This window comes from Macaca mulatta, chromosome 4 (assembly GCF_049350105.2).
Source record: "Macaca mulatta isolate MMU2019108-1 chromosome 4, T2T-MMU8v2.0, whole genome shotgun sequence".
Taxonomy (NCBI): Eukaryota; Metazoa; Chordata; class Mammalia; order Primates; family Cercopithecidae; genus Macaca; species Macaca mulatta.
The window spans coordinates 88,511,533-88,530,080 of record NC_133409.1 but is presented as its reverse complement, the minus strand read 5'-3'; positions in this window follow the sequence as shown (position 1 = coordinate 88,530,080).

Below are 18,548 nucleotides of genomic sequence, written 5' to 3'. Positions count from 1 at the left end.
CTTTTTCCTTTATAAATTATACAGTTTTGGGTATGTATGTCTTTATTAGCAGTGCGAGAGCAGACTAATACAGGTGCTGTGAAAGATTTATAAAAAAGTTTTTGAATGTATATTTTAAATAATCAAATAGTTTACAATTTGAAAAGTAAAGAAAGGAACATAGTGAAAATACCTTGAAAGTTATTGTTTGATTCTTATTCCTATGCACAGAAGCAACAAATATTACATGTTTCTTGTGTATCCTTACACAGATAATTTATGCAAATATAAGCAAAGCAGGGATTGTTCTTTCCTTCATACCTGTTGTGCAGCTTACTTTACATACATGGTAGTAGATCCTACAAATAGTTCAGAATCTTGCCTCCAGCTCCATCCCTGTTGCTGCAAAGGACATGATTTCATTCATTTTTATGACTTTTATAGTATTCCATGGTGTATATATACCACATTTTGTTGAACCAAACAACCATTGAGGGACACTTAGGTTGTGAATCTTGCTTTTTCACATGCATATCTTGCAAAGTATTTCAAAGCCCAGGTCATAAGTTTACTCATTCTTTTTTTTTTAATGGCTGCAAACTATTTCCTTTTATGGATGTTTCATTATTTAACCAGTTATCTGTTATTGACACTTAAGTTATTTCCAGTCTTGCTGTTACAAATCATGTTGCAGTGAATAAACTTCTTTATAGGTCTTTTCACCCATAAATAGCTATGTCTTTAAGGGAAGTCCTTGAAGTAATGTTGTTGGATTAAATGTATGTGTTTTGCAACTGTAATAGATACTGACAAATTAAACTGCATAGAGGTTGTGTCAGTTTACACTTTGGCTAGCAACATACGAAAATGCCTGTTTCTCCAGCCTGGCCAACACAGTGAAAACCCGCCTCTAATAAAAATAGAAAAATTATCCAGGAGTGGTGGTGGGCACCTGTAATTCCAGCTACTCAGGAGGCTGAGGCAGGAGAATTTCTTGAACCTGAGAGGCAGAGGTTGTAGTGAACCGAGTGAACACCGCTGCACTCCAAGCTGGGCAACAGAGCAAGACTCCATCTCAAAATAAATAAATAAATAAATAAATAAATAAATAAATAAAGCCTATTTCTGAACTATCTGGCCAAACAGTATTATGAATTTTTTGTATCTTTGCCCATCTGCTAGATACAGAATGATGTTAGTATAGTTTTAATTATCATCACTCTTATTCTTAATTCATGTATTAAAGAGTTATTTGTGTTTCGCTTCCATGAACTATCTGTGCATATAGTTTTCTTATTTTTCTATTGGGTCATTTATTATCAAATAGTAAGTATTCTTTACTGTTTATTGGTTTGTGATATGAATTTCAAGTACTTATCCCAGCTTGTCATTTTTCTTTTGTCATTGCTTATTGTGGTTTTTGCTGTAAAGATTATTTAAAATTTTTTGTGTTGTACAATTTATCAGTCTTTTGATTTATAGCTTCTGTGTCATATTTAAATGGGCCTCTCCTCTACCAATATTATAAAGATACTTCTCCCACATTACTTCTAATACTTTTAGGCTTTCAGTTTTACAATAGTATCTTTCCATTTGAAATTTATCCTGATGTAGAGTATGAGGCATAATGCCAATGTTATTTTTTTTCTAGATAACTACCCCGTGTCGTCTTTTCTTCACTTATTTGAAATGCTGCCTTAATATGTTTTGTTATATTAATAATTATGGTGTACACCCTATGAATAAAGCATTGTGTCAGGCACTGTGGGAAAATTTATAAAGCGTAATGTAGTTCATGCAGCCAGAAATTGCCATCTAGTTATAGTTACAAAACTAACACTCGGGGAAATAATCAAATGGTGGGTTGTATCAGAGAAGATTTTATGGAGGGGTCATCATTAGTTCTCTAACAGTTGTAAATGGATTTAGAGAATAAAAACATACAAAAGAGGCTGGTGCAGTGGCTCATTATTTAAAAATTTTTAACAATAGAAGATTTAGAAACCTCTATGAAGGATGATACAATTACATGTATTATTTTGTTGTTGTTTTTCAACTTAATCTTTTTTAAAAAATTGAGATATAATTCACATGCCATTAAAATTCACCATTTTAGGCCGAGCATGGTGGCTCATGCCTATAATCCCAGCACTTTGGGAGGCTCAAATTCCTCACTTGAGGTCAGGAGTTCGAGACCAGCCTGGCCAACGTGGTGAAACCCTGCCTCTACTAAAAAATACAAAAATTAGCTGGGCATAGTGATGCGCACCTATAATCCCAGCTACTCAGGAGGCTGAGGCTGGAGCATTGCTTGAACCTGGGAGGCAGAGGTTGCAGTGAGCTGAGATCCCACCACTGTGCTACACCCTGGGCAACAGAGCAAGACTCCATCTCAAAAAACAAAACAAAACAAAAAACCAAAAAAGTTTGCCATTTTAAAGTACATAAAGTGGTTTTTAGTAAATCCACAAAGTTGTGTAATCATCACTACTATTTAATTCCAGAACATTTCCATTACCCTAAGGAGAAGCCCTGTATGAGTTGGCTGTTACTTTTATCATAACCCACTCCCCAGCTCCTGACAGTTACAAATAACTACTTTCTGTCTCTACAGATTTGCCTATTTTGTACATTTCATATAAATGTAATCATACAATATACAGCCTTTTGTGTTTGCCTTCTTTCATGGAACAGTGTTTTGAGGTTCATTCATATTGTGAATTTCATTGTACTTTTAATTTGCACTTCCCTAACAACTTATGGTGCTCAGTATCCTTTCATGTACTTATTAGCCGTTTATATATCCCTCCTTAGGGAAATATCTATTTAAATGCTGTGTCCATTTTTGAATTTTGAATTGGTCATTTTGAGTTGATCATTTTATTACTGAGTTTTAGATTTTTTTGTATATCATGAATACTAGAGCCTTATAAGATATATAATTTGCAAAGAGTTCCTCTCATTGCTGGGTTGTCTTTTCACTTTGTTGATAGTGTCCGTTGACACACACAAGTTGTTTTGTTTTTTGTTAAAATTGTATTAAAAGCTTTTGTTCATTTTTAAATTTGAAAATGAATCCAAGTTATCTTTTTTCTTTGATTACCTGTGCTTTTTTTTTATAACTAAGAAACTTTTGCCTAACTCAAATTCATGAGGATTTACTCCTGTGTTTTACACTTAGAGTTTTATGGGTTTTAGCTTTTACATGTAGAAATTGGATCTATTTTGAGTTATTTTTTATGTAGTTTGAAGTAGGGGTCCAACTTCATTTTTTTTTTTTTTTTTTTGTATGTGGATACTAGTTGTCCCAGTGCCATTTGTTGAAAACACTATTCTTTCCTCAATTAATAATCTTGCCATCCTTGTTGAAAATTAATTGACCAAAGATGTAAGGGTTTATTTCTGTACTCTCAATTCTATTCCACTGATCTAGATGTCTATCTTTATGCCAGTATCACACTATCTTGACTATTGTAGCTTTGTGGTAGATTTTGAAATCAGGAAGTATGAGTCCTCCAACTTGATTTAAAAAACATTTTTTTTGGCTATCATGGATCACTTGCACATCTATGTGAAGGTTAGAATCCACTTGTATATTTCTGTAAAAAAGAAATTTAGAATTTTGATTGGGATTGCACTGAATCTGTAAATCAGTTTGGGCATTCAGTGTTTCCAAATAAGTTGATTCTACTATTTTTAAAATATTCAAATATTCTTCTCTCATATTTTTTTCTAATATCTGATCTAAATTTTGGGTTAATATTGAATTTATTCTCCTAGATCTGAATTTAGTGTTCTTTCCAAATGGTTACTCTTGTCACATGCTTATTTTTGCAGCTTTTCCTCTGGAAGAGTATTTTGTTTGACTTGAACCCACTTCATGATGATCCTGGTGGTAAAGGTGCTGATGCATGTAATACTGGTTTTAAAGATACCAGACATCAGGCAACAAGGGACATTTATCCCTAGTGAGAGTCATATGATTTATGGTACAGATTAAGCAAAGGTTTTGTTATAGTTTGAATAAAGAAAAGTATGGGAAAACTGAGTTATCATGTGAAATATAGTAGATGCATGGGCAGGCCAAATTAAAAAGAATCCTCAATAGCTGTCTGAATCATATTCACATTGTAAGCAGCATTTTTTGTTTGTTTGTTTTTGAGACAGTCTCTCTCTGTTGCTGAGGCCGGAGTGCAGTGGCACCATCTCAGCTCACTGCAACCTCCATCTCCTGGTTTTAAGCAAGTCTTGTGCCTCAGCCTCCTAAGTAACTGAGATTACAGGTGTGTGCCACCACACCTGGCTAATTTTTTGTGTTTTTAGTAGAGACAGAGTTTCACCATGTTGGCCAGGCTAGTCTCAGACTCCTAGGCCTCAAGTGATCCACCTGACACGGCCTCCCAAACTGCTGGGATTACAGGCTTGAGCCACTGTGCCTGGTCTGTAAGCAGCAATTTAATTTCAGGGAAATATCATGTGTTGGCTTCAATTAATATTACTCATTTGAATTTTATTAATTTTGGAGTTTTTGAGTGATTTTAATTTGAAAATTTGCTTTGCTTTTACAATTAAGTAAGAGCTATAAACAATAACAAATATTTATGCTAACTGGAGTTTATAAGAATTTTAAAAAAATATTACATTAGAGATTCTCAACCTTTTTGGAACCAGGGACTGGTTTTGTGGAAGACAATTTTTCCAGGGACACGGGTTGGGTGGGGGATTGTAGGGGATGGTTTCAGGATGAAACTGTGCCACATCACATCATCAGACATTAGATTCTTATAAGGAGCACAGAACCTAGGTCCCTCACACACATAGTTCACAATAGGGTTCCCACTCCTATGAGAGTCTAATGCAGCCGCTGATCTGACAGAAGGCAGAGCTCAGGTGGTAATGCTTGCTCACCCACCAGTCACCTCCTGCTGTGCAACCTGGTTCCTAACACGCCACAGACTGCTACCAGTCTGCAGCTTGGGGGTTAGGGATCCCTGTTTACATGATTGAGAATTTCTGTTCTTAGGCAACTGTCATCTAGCCTCCTATATTCTTCTAAAATACATATGTAGGTGATGCCCATATCTTCAGTCTACCTCTACCTCTTCTTTTCTGGCCACACTGTTTCACCCTAGTGCAGAATGCTAACAATTTGTTGTCTAGATTATTGTTCTAGCCTTCTAAGTCTTCCTTCCACTCATTTTGCCTCTCAACCACCTCTTATATACACTTCTATAAGATTAAGTCATTTTTGTATTTTCCCATGCACAAACACCAGTTTTCCAATATCATGATTCTACTAAGCCAAGTACCCCTTACACAATCCTACTCTTTGTCCCTACCTTGTTCTTTACATTTTTCTTGGATATTCTTGGCCTGAATTTTAGGATCAACTGATAAAAGTTTTTTAAAATCTGTGTTGTGGCATTGATTAAAATTTCTTTGAATTTATAAATTATATGGGAGGGAAATTTAACTTTTTAAATATCCAATCTAAAAATATGGTATATTTCACCACTTATTTACAATTTCTTTTATGTTATACAATTTTTAAAATATTGCCTGAGGTCTTGTACATCTTTTGTTAAATTTATAAATTTATTATTAGTTACCTTAGAATTTTTATTACTGTTGACAGTGTGATTTTCTATTAGTTTCCCGATTGTTTATTACTGGCATATAGAAGCATTTTTTGATTTTAGTACATTTACCTTAACGACTCTTATTAGCATAAAATTTAATCTGTAGCTGTTTTTAGAATTTTACTCAAGTCAACTGGGCACGGTGGCTCACGCCTGTAATCCCAGCACTTTGGGAGGCTGAGGTGGGTGGATCACGAGGTCAAGAGATCGAGATCATCCTGGCCAACATGGTGAAACCCCGTCTCTACTAAAAATACAAGAAATTAGCTGGGCGTGGTGGCAGGTGCCTGTAGTCCCAGCTACCTGGGAGGCTGAGGCAGGAGAATCGCTTGAACCTGGGAGGCGGAGATTGCAGTGAGCCGAGTTTGTGCCACTGCACTCCAGCCTGGGCAACAAAGTGAGACTCTGTCTCAAAAATAAATAAATCAATAAATCCAAGTAAACAGTCCTGTCTCATAGAAGTCTCTCAAATATTTTTTGACTAATTATGACTAGTTATAATACTGTTTTCTCAACACGTACTCCAATTTTTCTTTCATTTATTTTGGCATATGATTAGTTTTTCTCCTGTTGCTAATCTAGTCTTTTAAAGGATGTCTCTAAATCAAAATTCAGTTGCTTTATGGCAAAGAAACCCAGATGTGTTCAATCACACAAATAAACTCTCTATTATTAGGGCCTTTTATAAACTATATAAACAATTGTGTTGCTCTTAATTTTAAAATGCTAGTTTTCTGTTGTTCTGAACTTCTGTTTAACAATGTATTACTATTATTTATTTTCTCTTATATATTTTGCCTTTTGCCAACTAGACCATAAGCTACTAGAGGCAGGGAACATGTTCAGTCCTTTGGACACCTGTGATGTCCAGTAGAGTGACTGAGCAGAGTTTGAACTACTCGCACAGTTGTTTTTATTGCAACTGAAGTCAAGAAACAAAGACAAAAAGAGCCAAATCAACTAAACATTACTAAAAATGATCGTCATATCTTTATAACAGACTTGGTGAAAGAAGGATGTTGATGTTTTTAAGAAAGTGGTTTATGTGTTTTGTTACAAAACTTTCCAAATCAGCTCTGTTCATTGAGTAAAATCTATTGTTCATGTTATCACGGTTATAATGGCATGGCCTTTGTAGCTGATTAACCTGTGTAATTTAAAGCCTTTCAGGACTCCTGCAAAATATATTTGATATGGAGAGACACTAGAATTACATTTATGTTATGGACTGAATGTTTGTGTTCTCCCCGATTTCCAATTTTGTATGTTGAAACCCCACCCTCTAATGTGATGCTATTATGAGAAGGGGCCTGTGGGAGGTAATTAGGATTAGATAAAGTCTTGAGGGTAGAGTCCCCATGAATGAGACTAATGCCCTTATAAGAGTCCTGAGAGATCTTGCTTCTCCTTACTCTCTGCTACATGGAGATACAAGCAATCGGCAGTCTGCAACCCAGAAGAGAGCCCTTGCCAGAACCCGACCCTGTTGACAACCTGATTTCAGAATTCCAGCCTCCAGAAGTGTGAGAAATACATTTCTGTTGTTCATAAAACACCCAGTCTGTGGTAATTTGTTATAGCAGCCCAAACTGACTAAAACACCTCCTTTTAGGAAATCTTTTACTTTCTTTAAGGAAAAAAGCACAAAAGTAAATGTTTTAACATTCTAGTAGGGTTAAGATCTCAGTTGGATTAAAAATATAAATTTGTAAACAATGCTCTTTCAGCAAATCTGATGGCAAATTACTTTTTCACTATTATTGAAAGAGATGTTATTACATTAGAGCATTTGTGATATGCTGAATTTATTTGCAGTGTTTATAATATCTCATATATTTTATGGAAGAATTTTAGTATGTGTTTATCAAATTAAAAATTGCCTCTAAGATTGTTCATTCTGTTTTTAAACTTTATCACTGATTATAGATACAAGGCACTTCTATCATTTATTTTAAAGACTGTTTATTAACTTGTCTTTAGGCTAGTTCAGATTGCATATTGCTAAGAAATTAAGTGCTTTGGACAATCAGTAATTTGCATAATTATTGTTTTGGAGATAATTCTGTAGGGAATAGTCTGCATCTATGAATATTTATAAACTATCTGATTTATAAGCATAGAAACAATAAGTATAAGGTATTGTTGTTTAGTTGTTTGAAAGATAATAAAATATACACAGAGAAAAAGTGTATTATCTTTGATACGGCCCAAATAACTTTATCACTAATCATATAATAGAAAACAGAGTAAGGGGAAATTTTCCATTATTTAGATTATTCTTTCACTTTCAGAACACAGTTCCTGAAATACTCAGTATAGTACTTTGTATTCAAGTGTGTGTGTGATGATACATATGTAACATGTCTCATGATGTACAACATATCTTTGTATGACGAGATTTAATCTAGATCAAGATCCAACAAACTTAATGCCTGTGAATTGAATCAGGCCTCACTTACAGTTTTTGTGTGTAAGGTTTTGTTGGAACACAACGATGCTCATTCATTTGCATATTACTTGTGGCTGCTTTAATGCTCTGTCAGCAGAGTTGATCATGGCCTGCAAAGGTGTGCCCTTTAAAGGAAAAGCTTGTGACCCCTCACCTAGATATTAATTATATAGATTCAACTGACCCTCATGCCCGAGAAACACTATGTTGCTGTATTTTTAAGTTCTGTAAATGCGTTTCTTTCTAACATACAGGAAAACCAAGGATAGTCTACAGGTATCAACTTAAACAAGATCCAATAAATCTTTTTGATTCTCATCTTGCTTCTATATTTATAATCCTAAGCATTCAAAGTAAAGATATATAAAACACATTAATTAAAAAACCAAAGATTCTGACATAAAATGTTGTAAATTCTGTTAGTGCATTTTGAATACGCAGGAATACCTGATTAATAGCTTGGAAAACTGAACACAAAAGGTATCATACCCTTGATAGTATGCATTGTGACCCTCCAAAGCCACTCCTTCCACCACAAGAATAGTTTCCAACAATTCTCCTCCCTCATTTTACAATTTTTTTTTTTTTTTTTTGAGACGGAGTCTCGCTCTGTCGCCCAGGCTGGAGTGCAGTGGCGCGATCTCAGCTCACTGCAAGCTCCGCCTCCCGGGTTTACGCCATTCTCCTGCCTCAGCCTCCTGAGTAGCTGGGACTACAGGCACTGCCACCACGCCCGGCTAGTTTTTTGTATATTTAGTAGAGACGGGGTTTCACCGTGTTAGCCAGGATGGTCTCGATCTCCTGACCTCGTGATCCGCCCGTCTCGGCCTCCCAAAGTGCTGGTATTACAGGCGTGAGCCACCGCGCCCGGCTCATTTTACAATTGAAAAAAAAATGAGGAAAACCAATTCCAATGTAACTATAAGAATATTTTATATCTTTATTTAAAGACTTAAAATTTCAATAAAAATAAAGTATTGAGTCAAATGACCTCAAGTGTTTTCTTAAATTTTAAAATCTTACAGTTTTTTTCAAGGCAATGTAAGATTTTATCAAACAAAAACACATTTATACTTTTAAAGAACCAGTTTAGCTTATTATTAGTAATAAAAATGGCTGTTTTTCATAGACTCATTCTCTGTAGAGATAAATCATAAGAAAATAACTGCAGGCCAGGTGTGGTGGCTCATGCCTGTAATCCCAGCACTCTGGGAGGCCAAGGCAGGTGGATCACTTGAGCCCAGAAGTTAAAGACCAGCCTGGGTAACATGGCAAAACTCTGTCTCTACCAAAAAAAAAAAAAAAAAAAAAATTAGCCAGGCGTGGTGGCATGTACCTGTAGTCCCACCTACCCAGGAGGTTGAGGTAGAAGGGTCACCTGAACCTGGGATGTTGAGGCTGTAATGAGCCATGATCATGCCACTGCGCTCCAGCTCCTGGGTGATGGAGTGAGAACCTTTTTCAAAAAATAAAAAATAAAAAGGAATAGAGAGATATACCATGTTCACAGATTAAAACTGAAGATTGTTAAGATGTCGTTTCTTTATAAATTCCCTAGACTCAATAAATCCCCAACAGTATCCCAGTAGGCTTTGTCTTTAGCAGAAACAGGTAAATTGATTCTAAAATTTGTATGGAAACATATGGGACTTAGAATAGCCATACATACAAAAATCTTGAAGAAGAGCAATGTTGAAGAACTCAAACAACTTGACTTTAAGACTGAATTTGAAGCTGTAGCATTAAGGACAGATCTGTTATTGGCATAAGGATAGGCAAATAGGTTTTTTGAATAGAATCAAACACATTTATGGTAGTCTGTTTTTAAAAGTCAAATCTACAACAAATAGTCCTAGAACAATGGGAAAATGAACTTTTCCCCTTACATTACACATAAAAAAAAAATGTATCATAGATGTAAATTTAAGACCTAAAAGAAAAGGCTTCTAGAAAAAAATATGAGAATATCAGTGTGGTTTTGGATATTTGACTATTCCCGAGACAAGAGCAAAAATTCTCATCCACAAAAGGAAAAAATAGATGAGTTGGATTTTATAATAATTATTTTTTCTCATCACAAGGTACTATTAAGATAACAAAAACAAGGTAAAAACTTGAAGAAAATATTTGCAATATTTACATCTGTCAATCTATACATATACATAAATAATATATATTCCAGAATAGATCAGTAATCTTACAAATCAGTAATAAAGACAACCCAATAGAGCTAATAAACTAGAACAGATACTTGAACAAAAAGAATAAAATGAATGGCCCATAAACATATGAAAAGGTGCTAAACATCATAATAGAGGTGAAAACTAAAATCACAGTGAATTACCGTTTAATAATAAATATCTAAAACTAAAAATTTTGACAAGAACAATGATGAGAATGTAGAAAACTGGAACTTTCATATTGCTGACGGGTTTATGAAATTGTACAACTACTTGGAAATCATTTGGCAATTTCTTATAAAATTAAAAGTAGGTTTATCTTATAATCCAACAATTTCATTCCTAGATATTTACTCAAGAGAAATACAGATACAAAAAGCATGTTTATATTTGTTTGATTCATAGTAGATAAGAACTGAAAATAGCTCAATTGCTCATTAAAATGACAATGAATAAATAAATGGTGGTATAGTCATACAACATAAAACTACTGGGCAATATGAAGGAGCAAATGACTGAAACCTAGAACATCATGAATGGATCTCAAATTTTATGTTAAATGGAAGAAAGCAGACACAAAATACCACTAACAACCATATATTTCAATTTATATGAAGCTGAAGAACAGGCGAAACAAAAAAACTGAAAGCAATCTAAATGCCCATCAGTTGGATAAACAAAATGTAGCATTTATACAATGAAATATTACTCAGTTAAAAAAATGAACATCTGATATAACTGATCCATCTGATACAACAGGTAAAGCATTATGCTAAGTGAAAGAAGCTAGACACAAAAGACTACATAGTGTCTGCTGGGCACGGTGCTCCCGCCTGGAATCCCAGGACTCTGGGAGGCCAAGGCGGTCAGATTGTTTGAGGTCAGAAGTTCGAGACCAGCCTGGCCAACATGGCAAAACACCGTGTCTAATACATATACAAAAATTAACTGGGCATGGTGTCACACGCCTGTAAGTCCCACTACTCTGGAGACTGAGGCAGGAGAATGGTTTGAACCAGGGAGACAGAAGTTGCTGTAAGCCAAGATGGTGCCACTGCACTGCAGCCTGGGTAAGGGAGTGAGAGTCTGTCTCAAAAAAAAAAAAAAATAGCATAGCATCCAATTCCATATGTGTGTGTGTGTGTGTGTGTGTGTGTGTGTGTGTATATATATGGAGTTTTTCAGAAAAGCCAAATCTATCCTGACAGAAAGCAGATCAGTGATTACTGGGACTGCGAGTGGGAGTAGGGATTGACTGCAAATGGGTATGAAGGAACTTTTTTCTTTTTTTCGAGATGGAGTCTTGCTGTGTCACCCAGGCTGGAGCGCAGTGAGGCAATCTCAGCTCACTGCAACCTCCACCTCCTGGGTTGAAGTGATTCCCCTGCCTCAGCCTCCTGTGTAGCTGAGATTACAGGCTTGTACCACCACGCCTGGCTGATTTTTGTATTTTTTTAGTAGAAACGGGGTTTCACCATGCTGGCCAGGCTGGTCTCAACCTCCTGAACTCAAGTGATCTGCCCACTTTGGCTTCCCAAAGTGCTGGGATTGCAGGCATGAGCCAACGTGCCTGGCCTGATTTGGGTATGTTTATAGTATATAAATTATACCATAAATTAAAAGAAAAAGTCATTACCAATTTGAACTTTGTTGACTTGGAAAAAAGTAGCAGTGGGAGCTACCTGGATTAAACTTTGCTTGATTCTGAGGCATGGAGGAAACAGACATGGAAGAAGATGATGACTGTTAATTTTATCATATATGAAGTGATTTCTGAGGCAGTAAAACACGCAGAAGCTTGAGGAGAGAGAGGTGATGTCGACACAGAATTTATTTGCTCCTAGATACACATGATTAGCAAAAGGAAGTAAAATTTAGCATCTTTTGTTTTTAAGAGGCCACATTTCTGTAGCAGAGACCATTGTCACTTTTTTTCAAGCCAGTACTTTAAGAAGTTTGTTAGGCACATGGAGCTCTCCTCAGTTTATAACTAGAAACACTATGAATAAGATAAGGTAAAAGTTTTTTGAGGAGTAATGAAAAGCTCATGTTTAATTGAGTAGTAATGAATAAAAGGTACATAGTTTACACCTATATTTTTTATTTATTTGTTTATTTTTATTATACTTTAAGTTCTAGGGTACATGTGCACAACATGCAGGTTTGTTACATATGTACACATGTGCCATGTTGGTGTGCAGCACCCTACACCTTGATTTTTTTAACCTCATTTATTATTCTCTATTGGATGCTCTAGAGGCAGAGCCTGAGACAGGGATTCTTGTTCAAGTGCCTCACTGGAGGAGTGTTCTCTGGGAAAGGAGAGTGAGGGACATAGGGCAAGACAGGGAATGTGTCTCAGCTGGAGACTGGTTTTACTCAGATCCTATCGGGAAGGTCTGGGATGAAAATTACACTAAAAAGCTGGTCTCATCGTGAGGTAAGTGGGTGGCCTTTTTACTCTTCTATCAGTTATTGTCCGAGGTTTCAAGGGCGGTGGTGTTGGAAAGTGTAGCCTTCCTGGTGTGGTAGCTTTCTTTGGTGATTGTCTTAGTCTGTTCAGGCTACCATAACAAAATACCTTAAACTGGGTAATTTATAAATAATATAAATGTATTTCCCATTGTTCCGAAGGCTGGGAAGTCCAAGATCAAGGCACCAGCAGATTCACTGTTATTATCTGGTGAGGACCTGTTTTTCACAGTGGCGCCTTCTCTATGTCCTCACTTGACAGAAGAGGAAAAGGCAGTTCCCTTTAACCTCTTTTATAAGGGCACAAGTCTCATTCACAGGGCAGAGCTCTCATGACTTCATCACCCCCTAAAGGACCCACTTTTTAATATTTTTGCATTGCGGGTTAGGTTTCAGCATGTGATTTTTTGTGTGTGTGTGATGGGTAACAACATTCAGACCACAGCACTCGCCAGGGAATGGAGTCGTTTGTGAACTATTCTCAATCTACACTCACAACAGCCAGAGGATGAGAGCACCTGCCTGAAAAGGGGTAGGGTCCCACAGTGTCCACTACAATATAGTATAAAATATGTAACTCTGGAAAGTTACTTTCTAGGGAAAGGTTATGTGCATGTTCAATTAAGTGTTTTAAAACTCTTTTCCCCTTATGCTTGGAAAAAGCTGTTTTCTGAATCAAAACTCAGGATATTTTGTCAAATCATGTATCCTGACTTGGGATTTAGAAATGTATTTCTCTGATACTTTATTTTTATGAAACATATGACATATAAATTTAATGAATATTTATTGGTATACTTAAACATTAAAATAATAAATAAAGATGGGCATTGGGATGCTTTGGAACATAAAAGGCTTATTATTCCCAAGTATCATATACAGAGTCTCAAACCAGATTTAATGGACAAAATTTCTCATTTGCTTTACAAATCTCAATTCCTTTTGTCCCACCCAAACATCTATTCAAATTTTCTCTTTCTTTAAATATTTCTGTAATTTAAGTAACATCTTGTTTCTATTGGCTTATTTTCTTTCCATAAGTCATATTTATTCCTCTTTTGCTTGCTTTTCAGGGCATGGCTTGAAGTTTCTCAGGAAACGTATTCTTTTCATCTAAGCTATTATATCTATTAATTGTTATCTCTATCATCATTTTTTTCACCTCGTTGACTTATTATTCTCAGAGTCAAGCAAATGGGAATGCACTTAAGTGTACAGGAGAGAAATAGTAAAATGTTGACAATGTGTAATAGTGTTTTATTGCTATCATCATCTGTTATAACTCCTCTGACACCCATTACATATGTTTATGAAGAGCTAGGTTGGAAGAACATGGAGTCTGCTTTTGGGAAGACATTTGAGCTGTCTCCAGCCTGATAAAGAGTTTAGAATGGTTACCCACTCATCCCCAGATGATAATTACATTACCTTTATTCAATATTTTATTATGCTAGACATCATTTCATGGTAAAAGCCAGATAAAATTTTAATTGTGTTTGGAACCAAAAGTGTTGCAGATTTCATTGTCTTTTAATTTTTTTCTGCCTTACTTTGCATTCCTTATAATCCTAATATTCTGATTGTCTTGATTTTTCTCCTGTTCATGAATGACCCTAAACATGCTCAGGCTGCTTTTCTATTTCTGAACCATGTTTAATGCTAAAGCATACTGCCCAGAAATCCTGTTATCTTGTAATGGTCCCCACTTCCTCAAGACCCTCTCCCTGCCTACAAGTACATTGGCTTCACCCAGTTGCTAAAATCTTCATCCAAAGACCAGAGTGGGAGCTGCCGTTGACAGTGCTTCCCAAAATGCCCTCTCAGGGATCCTCTGAGTACCACAAAGTCTTCTTCCCCTTGTGCTCTTTCAAAACCTAGTTTTTTTGTATTTTTGTTTTTTCTTGCTTTTGAATTCCGTGGACTTCAGATTACTTCACTACTTCTGAGGCAACATGAACATCTCATTTCCTCAGAAGCAAGGCCCCACTTTTTTTTCATTTCCATTTAACAGTTCTTGGTCTTTTTTTCATATGAGTTTTCAGATGGCTTTTATAAGACCAACTCCTGGGACTTATTTCTCTTCTACCCGTTCAGATCTGGGACTCTTTTGGATTTGAGCTTCTTTCTCTGTCTCTCTCTTCTTTTTTTCCTCTTTGTGACAATTCTTACCTTAATGTCAAAATCAAAAACAAAAACAAAAAAACCCAAAACTTTTAAAACCCTGTTTTTAAACTGTTTCTATGGGAGTTTCTGTTTCCTTCAAAAGCTCTGGCAATTGTTTCTGTGTATTTAATAGCAAATTTGTTTTCTGGTTTGGGGTGTGTGTGTGTGTGTGTGTGTGTGTGTGTGTGTGTACTCTGTCTTCTGCTGCTGTAGCACAAATCAGGTTCCTAAAATCAGTGTTTAGGCACAAGACCAAAAACACCTTCTTACCCTGGAAATATTGCATGTCTCCTCTCTGCTTCCAGAATTCATTCTTGCTTTTTCATCTCTTGTTAAACTTCACTTTGAATAATCCTGCACTCTGGATTCTCAAAATTAGTGACAACGATTAAATCTTAGTAACATACCCCTCCCTTCCCTCTTAAAAAACAAGATTAAGAGGGAAAAGAGTGAGCTGGAGTAATGAAATCCAACTCACATATTAAAGCAAAGGTAAAATGCATCTCAGATTTCAATCTATTTGAAACAAATCTTTCCTGGCTTCCAGAATGACTTCTTACCTCCTCCACAACCAGATTTCTGCATGCCTCATGATGTAGGTCCACTTATGAGTGTAGCTACTATTTATAGAGGGCTTCACTGAAACCAGACTGAATCTCTATTCACTCCATCTCAGATTCCTCCTATTTATTATCTGCTGTATGAAATATCTAAATCCTTGCATCTACTAAAGTTTTAGAGTTTTGAGATATATGGCTCTAAAAGTATGATTTTTTTTAGTAATCTCTTTTCCCAATTAACCATCCACTATGAAATTATCATCAGACTGCAGTGTTTCTAGTGGAGGAAAAATTACCTGTGAACGTAGATGCACAGATATCCCTACAACCTCACACTGTTGTACATTGCCAAGATGCATAAGCATGGGAGACATTCTTTAGGTAAATGCTCTGCACACATTATTACTAGCTGTGGTTTGGATCTCAAGCTTGTTTAAACTGGTGGAACTAAATGTAGTCCACCAGAGCCACATGTTTTCTTCTAACTTGAATGGGTCAAGTGACTCCATTCTCCTAGGCCTATTTGCTGATCTAATTATTTTAGGCTTATCATCAATTTTGGAAAGGGAAGTAGACAAAATGGAATCCAAGAAAGTAATACCAGAGACAGAGCTAGTCAGAGACAGAGCTCACCTAAACTATCTCTTCCATGTCTTCCTCCTTTTGGAGCCCATCCAAGTCCATTATACACAGTACCTTTCATAAGATTGAGAGATTCAAGATAAATAGAGATAATAGATTTTGGTGGGAAGATAATAAAGTTAATTTTCAATAATAACATCCTTCTAAAATTCTAGAAAGTAGTTTGAAATGCAGGACGAACCTGGGAGAGGAGTTAGGACTGGAAAAAGATTTTGAAGTCATCTGCATAAAGTATTTAAGGCCATGGGAGTAGGTGGAAGATTGTGTAAGTGAATGAGAAGTATAATAGTATATATCTGAGATCAGAATGCCTAGGTTTAATTCTATCTCTGTCACATTTTAACTGAAATCTTGGGCAAATTACCATCTGTGATCCTTGGTTTTCTCTGTTTGTAATGGGGTTTGATTTAGGTTATCTTTAAGTTCCCTTTTATCTCCAAAATTCTACCGTTTTAAGAAATTGTTAAAGATGAAAATGCAGAGATAAAATATAGAGAACCTATAAGTACATAATAGAATTGAGATTTAAGGTAGATTTCAAAGCTGAGAACAACTTAAGAATGTGCATATTTGAATGAGATTATTTGTTTCCTGATTAACACATGAACTTTTTTTCCCCCCTGGTGGGTATTAGGACCCAATTTCCATTAAAATTTCCTTTTCAAAAGGTAGCATGTAGTACTCTAAGGAGATTACAATAACTGAGACTAATGATGGTTTAAGCATCAAAAATTAGAATAAAACAAGTGCATTTTAGGGATGATGTTTCAATGATAAAATAGCAACTGATGACAACCTGAATGTGGTGTGAGAGAAGCAAAGTCAATTGGTTCTAAGATTGCACGCTATTTGATACTATAATTGAAGACATAGCATAAGAGGAGATGGAAATTAAGAAGTTGTAATCATATGGGTGCCTTTATGAGGAGGTCAAAACACTTTGCAGACATCAAGTGTTAATCCTTAATATATGTTTAAGAGGCAGGTAAGAGAACGGGTATTATTTTCACTTAGAAATGGATGGCTTGTGTTTATGGGGTAAGCACGTGACACATGCAGAGGCAGCCAGGTGTCACCACTAAAAGGATGTGCTCTGCATCACAGGGCCTGCACTTAACTCCCCAAAGCACCACCCCACCCATCGTGTGTCCTGGGGCGAGTTGCTTATTTGGGCTTCAATGTTCTTGCCTATGAAATGGAAATAATAATGGTTATTAGTAGTTGCTAGGTTTAAATAATACGTGTAAAGTGCAACTAATGGTATCTGCCATATAGTAAATATAGTCAATATAATTTACTACTACTGCTATTACTGCTACAATGACAATCAGCAACATACAGTGAGGTTTTGATACATGTAAAGGGAAATTAATGTTTCTTCAATCTTATTTTGGGGCTTCCATTCTGTAAGTGGGGACTGGGGAAAACAGGGACTATGAAGGTCCCTGTGGCAGTTCACAGCATGGTTCCTATTAATATTAATATTAATGATACCACAGTGCCTTCACTTTTTTGAGTACAAAACTTGTTTGTGACATTATGTTGAAGACAAATGGAAGTTAATAACAATAACTTTTTCTTTTCCCATTAATTTTGTGTTTTTAATGGAGCAGGAATTGGGTTAGAGGCATAATTTGTTTGAAGGGTATTTCTTCTCATGAAAGGGGTCAATGAAAAGCAAAAGCTTAGGAGATTTTGTTCTGGAGTATAACCACAAGATAATAAATTAGTGATATTTTTAAAAAGATAGATGAAAAAAGTCAGACTAATAGCCTGTTGCATAGTCTTTCAGATTTTTCTACTACCCCACACTGCTTCAGGATTTATTTCTATCCCATTCTTTTAGTTAAGCCTTCTACCCTCTGAAAAACTCTCCTTCCTTAGCTCATTAATCCATGTCTTTTTGATCCTTTAATATGTGATTCAAAACATTCTGATTGTCTCCCCTACTTAGATCACCCACTGTGTCACCTCAGTATACATATATTATTTGCATTATTTTAATTTGCACTAATTTATGTTTCTTTGGAAACCCTATTTTAGTCCACTTATATAGCATGGATAATCAGTACTATTGAAAGTTCCTTGATGTCGGAACCATATTTTCTATTTCTATTGCCTCTCCCTAGGGTACCTGTCATAATGTTCAGAAACATCTATTAAGCACCCAGTGATGCTTAATGAATGTTAGTGATGACAAGACTCTCATGCAATTGAGATAGCAATACAAACATCTGAGAGATTTCTAGGAGACAAGCAGAGAAACAGAGGCCAGAGGTGTACAGATTTGAGTTGTATCCATGTAATGAGAGTAGTTGCACTAGACAGAAGTTCCCGTTTTTCTTACCTTTTTTTTTTTTTTTTTTTTTTTGAGATGGAGTCTTGCATTGTTGCCCAGGCTGGAGTGCAGTGGCGCAATCTCGGCTCACTGCAAGCTCCACCTCCTGGGTTCACAGCCATTCTC